Here is a 5,739-nt window from a genome sequence, read left to right as displayed (position 1 = left end):
ATTGTTAGTGTGTATGTATTTCTATATATTCATGTAAGGGGGGGGCGGACGATTGTTAGTGTGCATGTATTTCTATATATTCATGTAAGGGAGGGGGCGGACGATTGTTAGTTTGTATGTATTTCTATAGATTTATGTAGGGAGGGGGCGGACGATTGTTAGTGTGTATGTATTTCTATATATTCATGTAAGGGGGGGGCGGACGATTGTTAGTGTGCATGTATTTCTATATATTCATGTAAGGGAGGGGGCGGACGATTGTTAGTTTGTATGTATTTCTATAGATTTATGTAGGGAGGGGGCGGACGATTGTTAGTGTGCATGTATTTCTATATCTTTATGTAAGGGGGGGGGGGCGGACAATTGTTAGTGTGTATGTATTTCTATATATTCATGTAAGGGGGGGCAGACGATTGTTAGTGTATGTATATCTATATATTAATGTAAGGGGGGGGCGGACGATTGTTAGTCTGCATGTATTTCTATATATTCATGTAAGGGAGGGGGCGGACGATTGTTAGTGTGTATGTATTTCTATATCTTTATGTAAGGGGAGGCGGATGATTGTTTGTTTGTATGTATTTCTATATATTCATGTAAGGGGGGCGGACAATTGTTAGTGTGTATGTATTTCTATATACTTATGTAGGGAGGGGGGGCGGACGATTGTTAGTGTGTATGTATTTCTATATCTTTATGTAAGGGGAGGCGGATGATTGTTTGTTTGTATGTATTTCTATATATTCATGTAAGGGGGGCGGACAATTGTTAGTGTGTATGTATTTCTATATACTTATGTAGGGAGGGGGGGCGGACGATTGTTAGTGTGTATGTATTTCTATATATTCATGTAAAGGAAGGGGGCGGACGATTGTTAGTGTGTATGTATTTCTCTATATTCATGTAAGGGGGGGGCGGAAGATTGTTATTCTGTATGTATTTCTATATATTCATGTAAGGGAGGGGGCGGACGATTGTTAGTGTGTATGTATTTCTATATATTTATGTAAGGGGGGGGCGGACGATTGTTAGTCTGCATGTATTTCTATATATTCATGTAAGGGAGGGGGCGGACGATTGTTAGTGTGTATGTATTTCTATATCTTTATGTAAGGGGAGGCGGATGATTGTTTGTTTGTATGTATTTCTATATATTCATGTAAGGGGGGCGGACAATTGTTAGTGTGTATGTATTTCTATATACTTATGTAGGGAGGGGGGGCGGACGATTGTTAGTGTGTATGTATTTCTATATCTTTATGTAAGGGGAGGCGGATGATTGTTTGTTTGTATGTATTTCTATATATTCATGTAAGGGGGGCGGACAATTGTTAGTGTGTATGTATTTCTATATACTTATGTAGGGAGGGGGGGCGGACGATTGTTAGTGTGTATGTATTTCTCTATATTCATGTAAGGGGGGGGCGGAAGATTGTTATTCTGTATGTATTTCTATATATTCATGTAAGGGGGGGGCGGACGATTGTTAGTGTGTATGTATTTCTATATATTTATGTAGGGAGGGTGCGGACGATTGTTAGTCTGTATGTATTTCTATATATTCATGTAAGGGAGGGGGCGGACGATTGTTAATGTGTATGTATTTCTAAATATTCATGTAAGGGAGGGGGCGGACGATTGTTAATGTGTATGTATTTCTATATCTTTATGTAAGGGGGGGGGCGGACGATTGTTAGTCTGTATGTATTTCTATATCTTTATGTAAGGGAGGGGGGGCGGACAATTTTAAGTGTATGTATTTCTATATCTTTATGTAAGGGGGGGGCGGACGATTGTTAGTGTCTATGTATTTCTATATATTCATGTAAGGGAGGGGGGGCGGACAATTTTAAGTGTATGTATATCTATGTCTTTATGTAAGGGGGGGGCGGACGATTGTTAGTGTGTATGTATTTCTATATCTTTATGTTAGGGGGGGGGTGGACGATTGTTAATGTGTATGTATTTCTATATACTTATATAGGGAGGGGGCGGACGATTGTTAGTGTGTATGTATTTCTATATATTTATGTAAGGGGGGGGCGGACGATTGTTAGTGTGTATGTATTTCTATATACTTATGTAGGGAGGGGGCGGACGATTGTTAGTGTATGTATTTCTATATATTTATGTAAGGGGGGGGGCGGACGATTGTTAGTGTGTATGTATTTCTATATACTTATGTAGGGAGGGGGCGGACGATTGTTAGTGTATGTATTTCTATATATTCATGTAAGGGGGGGGGGGGGCGGACGATTGTTAGTCTGTATGTATTTCTATATATTCATGTAAGGGGGGGGCGGACGATTGTTAGTCTGTATGTATTTCTATATATTCATGTAAGGGGGGGGGCGGACGATTGTTAGTCTGTATGTATTTCTATATATTCATGTAAGGGGGGGGTGGACGATTGTTAGTCTGTATGTATTTCTATATATTCATGTAAGGGGGGGGCGGACGATTGTTAGTCTGTATGTATTTCTATATATTCATGTAAGGGGGGGGCGGATTATTGTTAGTGTATGTATTTCTATATATTTATGTAGAAAGGGTGCGGACGATTGTTAGTGTGTATGTATTTCTATATCTTTATGTAAGGGGGGGGCGGACGATTGTTAATGTGTATATATTTCTATATCTTTATGTAAGGGGAGGCGGATGATTGTTTGTGTGTATGTATTTCTATATATTCATGTAAGGGGGGGCGGACAGTTGTTAGTGTATGTATTTCTATATATTCATGTAAGGGGGGCGGACAATTGTTAGTGTGTATGTATTTCTATATATTTATGTAGGGAGGGGGCGGACGATTGTTAGTGTATGTATTTCTATATATTCATGTAAGGGGGGGGCGGACGATTGTTAGTGTGTATGTATTTCTATATACTTATGTAGGGAGGGGGCGGACGATGTATTTCTATATATTCATGTAAGGGGGGGCGGACGATTGTTAGTGTTTATGTATTTCGATATATTCATGTAAGGGGGGGCGGACGATTGTTAGTGTATGTATTTCTATATATTTACGTAGAAAGGGTGCGGACGATTGTTAGTGTGTATGTATTTTTATATCTTTATGTCAGGGGGGGCGGATGATTGTTTGTGTATTTCTATATATTTATGTAGGGGGGGCGGACGATTGTTAGTGTGTATGTATTTCTATATCTTTATGTAAGGGGGGCGGACGATTGTTAGTGTGTATGTATTTCTATATCTTCATGTAAGGGGGGGGGCGGACGATTGTTAGTGTTTATGTATTTCTATATATTTATGTAGGGAGGGGGCGGACGATTGTTAGTGTATGTATTTCTATATATTCATGTAAGGGGGGGGCGGACGATTGTTAGTGTGTATGTATTTCTATATACTTATGTAGGGAGGGGGCGGACGATGTATTTCTATATATTCATGTAAGGGGGGGCGGACGATTGTTAGTGTGTATGTATTTCGATATATTCATGTAAGGGGGGGCGGACGATTGTTAGTGTATGTATTTCTATATATTTACGTAGAAAGGGTGCGGACGATTGTTAGTGTGTATGTATTTTTATATCTTTATGTCAGGGGGGGCGGATGATTGTTTGTGTATTTCTATATATTTATGTAGGGGGGGCGGACGATTGTTAGTGTGTATGTATTTCTATATCTTCATGTAAGGGGGGGGGCGGACGATTGTTAGTGTTTATGTATCTCTATATTTTTATTTAAGGGGGGGGGGCGGACGATTGTTATAGTGTATGTATTTCTATATATGCATGTAAGCGGGGGGGGGCGGACGATTGTTAGTGTGTATGTATTTCTATATATTTATGTAAGGGGGGGCGGACGATTGTTAGTGTGTATGTATTTCTATATATTCATGTAAGGGAGGGGGGGCAGACGATTGTTATTGTATGTATTTCTATATATTAATGTAAGGGAGGGGGGTGGACGATTGTTAGTCTATGTATTTCTATATATTTATGTAGGGAGGGGACGGATGATTGTTATTGTGTATGTATTTCTATATTTTAATGTAAGGGGGGGGGGGCGAAGTGAGTGTGTATGTGTTTTTGTATTTTTGTGTATGATAGTGTGTATGTAAGGCGTGTGGGGGGGTGGCATCTATGTATCGTCTATGTCATTTTGTCTATATGTTTGTGTGTGTAGGGTGTTATACGATTATCTGTGCCACTGGTGTTTCCTGAGCTTCTCCAGCGTTGGACGGGTGGAAGGATGCCTTCTCAGGCCCCTCTGCAGGAAGATGTTGCACTCTGGAGAGAGAAGGAGAAGAAAGGTAAGGACGGACCATCATCAGAATGTCACATAAAAGGGGCAGATTTGGGGCATGTTCATGTGTAAATTCTTACCTTTGGACAACCTTTTGGGGAGAGACTGACAATCTCCAAAGAACTTGAGCGTATCGAACACGTCCTTTTCCTCGTGGATCGCATCATACAGCACTGCTCCGATCTGGAACACTGTGGTGGGTTCTGCTTTGTATCAATTTGTACCGTAAACCTCTGGGGAGGCCACAGTACCTAGAACACAAAGACATAATAAAAAAAGACAGTGAGGGTGAGAAGCTAAAGTGTAAAAGTCACAGACGGGTGGGTGAAGAACAGAAGCAAGAGCTGGACATCTAACCGAAAAAGTCCCGGTAAGTCGGTCTTTCCTCGTCAAAACAGCTCATAAAGTCGATGAGGCAAACTCGCGGGAAGTTAGAGCCCGTCTCAATCAGCATGTTCTCTGTCTTTATGTCCCGGTGGAAAATGTTCTTGCTTTTTAGATCGAGTGCGGCATCGACCAGCTGCAGCAGTATAGTCAAAAAAGAGTCAAAAAAGAGCGCTGGCTCAATAATGGAAAACATACCCCAACAACTCTGAAAAATAATAGTTAATTATAAATTTCATGTGTGCCCCCTCGATTAACAATTTAACTTCACATGCGTGTCTTCTCAATATCGCCCAACATCGTAGGTTGGTTGTTTTCTATTTTAACACGCTCGGATTACAATGTCGGGATGAGTTTTGTTATAAGGAGGATACTGTGGTCTCAGGTTTTACCAACTGCATTAAAAAGCTCTTATTTTATCCTTTCACGGCTGAGACTCAAAAGAAACAGTAAGAAAAATGTCCCAACAGTAGAAATCAGACATTTATCTCAAGATAGCCACTCTGAATTAAAGCCTTCTCCACATGACAAGTCCAATAAATCATCAACACCAGTTAACGCAGATATCTGTCTGGATTCCTCACTTACCTTGAGCCACCCATTGTTTTCACAATCACAATTTGAGCTTGACAAAAGCTTGTGTGTGTGAAGTTAACAAGTCTTGCAACTAACTCCCTGAATTTGCCAGCTTGTGTCTCATGTTGTAATGTAATGTAATGCAATGCAATGTAAGGCAATGTTGTGGAGAACAGAACATGGAGCATGGAACATGGAGCATGGAACATGGAGCATGGAACATGGAACATGGAAGGTGGTGGAACGTTCTTTTCCCCGAGGTCGTTCCTCTGAGGTCACAGCGAGGCATTCTGGAATATGCAAATGACCATTCAGGGTGAATGTGTGATTGGTCGTGGAAAGCAGTCTTATTGCAGCTACTGATACTGATAAGATATGAGATTTTATCCATATTGAGAGATGGCTCATACATATCCACACTAAATTTGTTTGGTTTTGCACAGGTTGCACATTGAGTGCAATTCAGGTTAATTACATCCACAATAAATAAATACAAATATGTCATTTTTT

This window comes from Gasterosteus aculeatus, chromosome 1 (assembly GCF_964276395.1).
Source record: "Gasterosteus aculeatus chromosome 1, fGasAcu3.hap1.1, whole genome shotgun sequence".
Lineage (NCBI taxonomy): Eukaryota > Metazoa > Chordata > Actinopteri > Perciformes > Gasterosteidae > Gasterosteus > Gasterosteus aculeatus.
Note: the sequence above shows the minus strand (reverse complement) of the source record.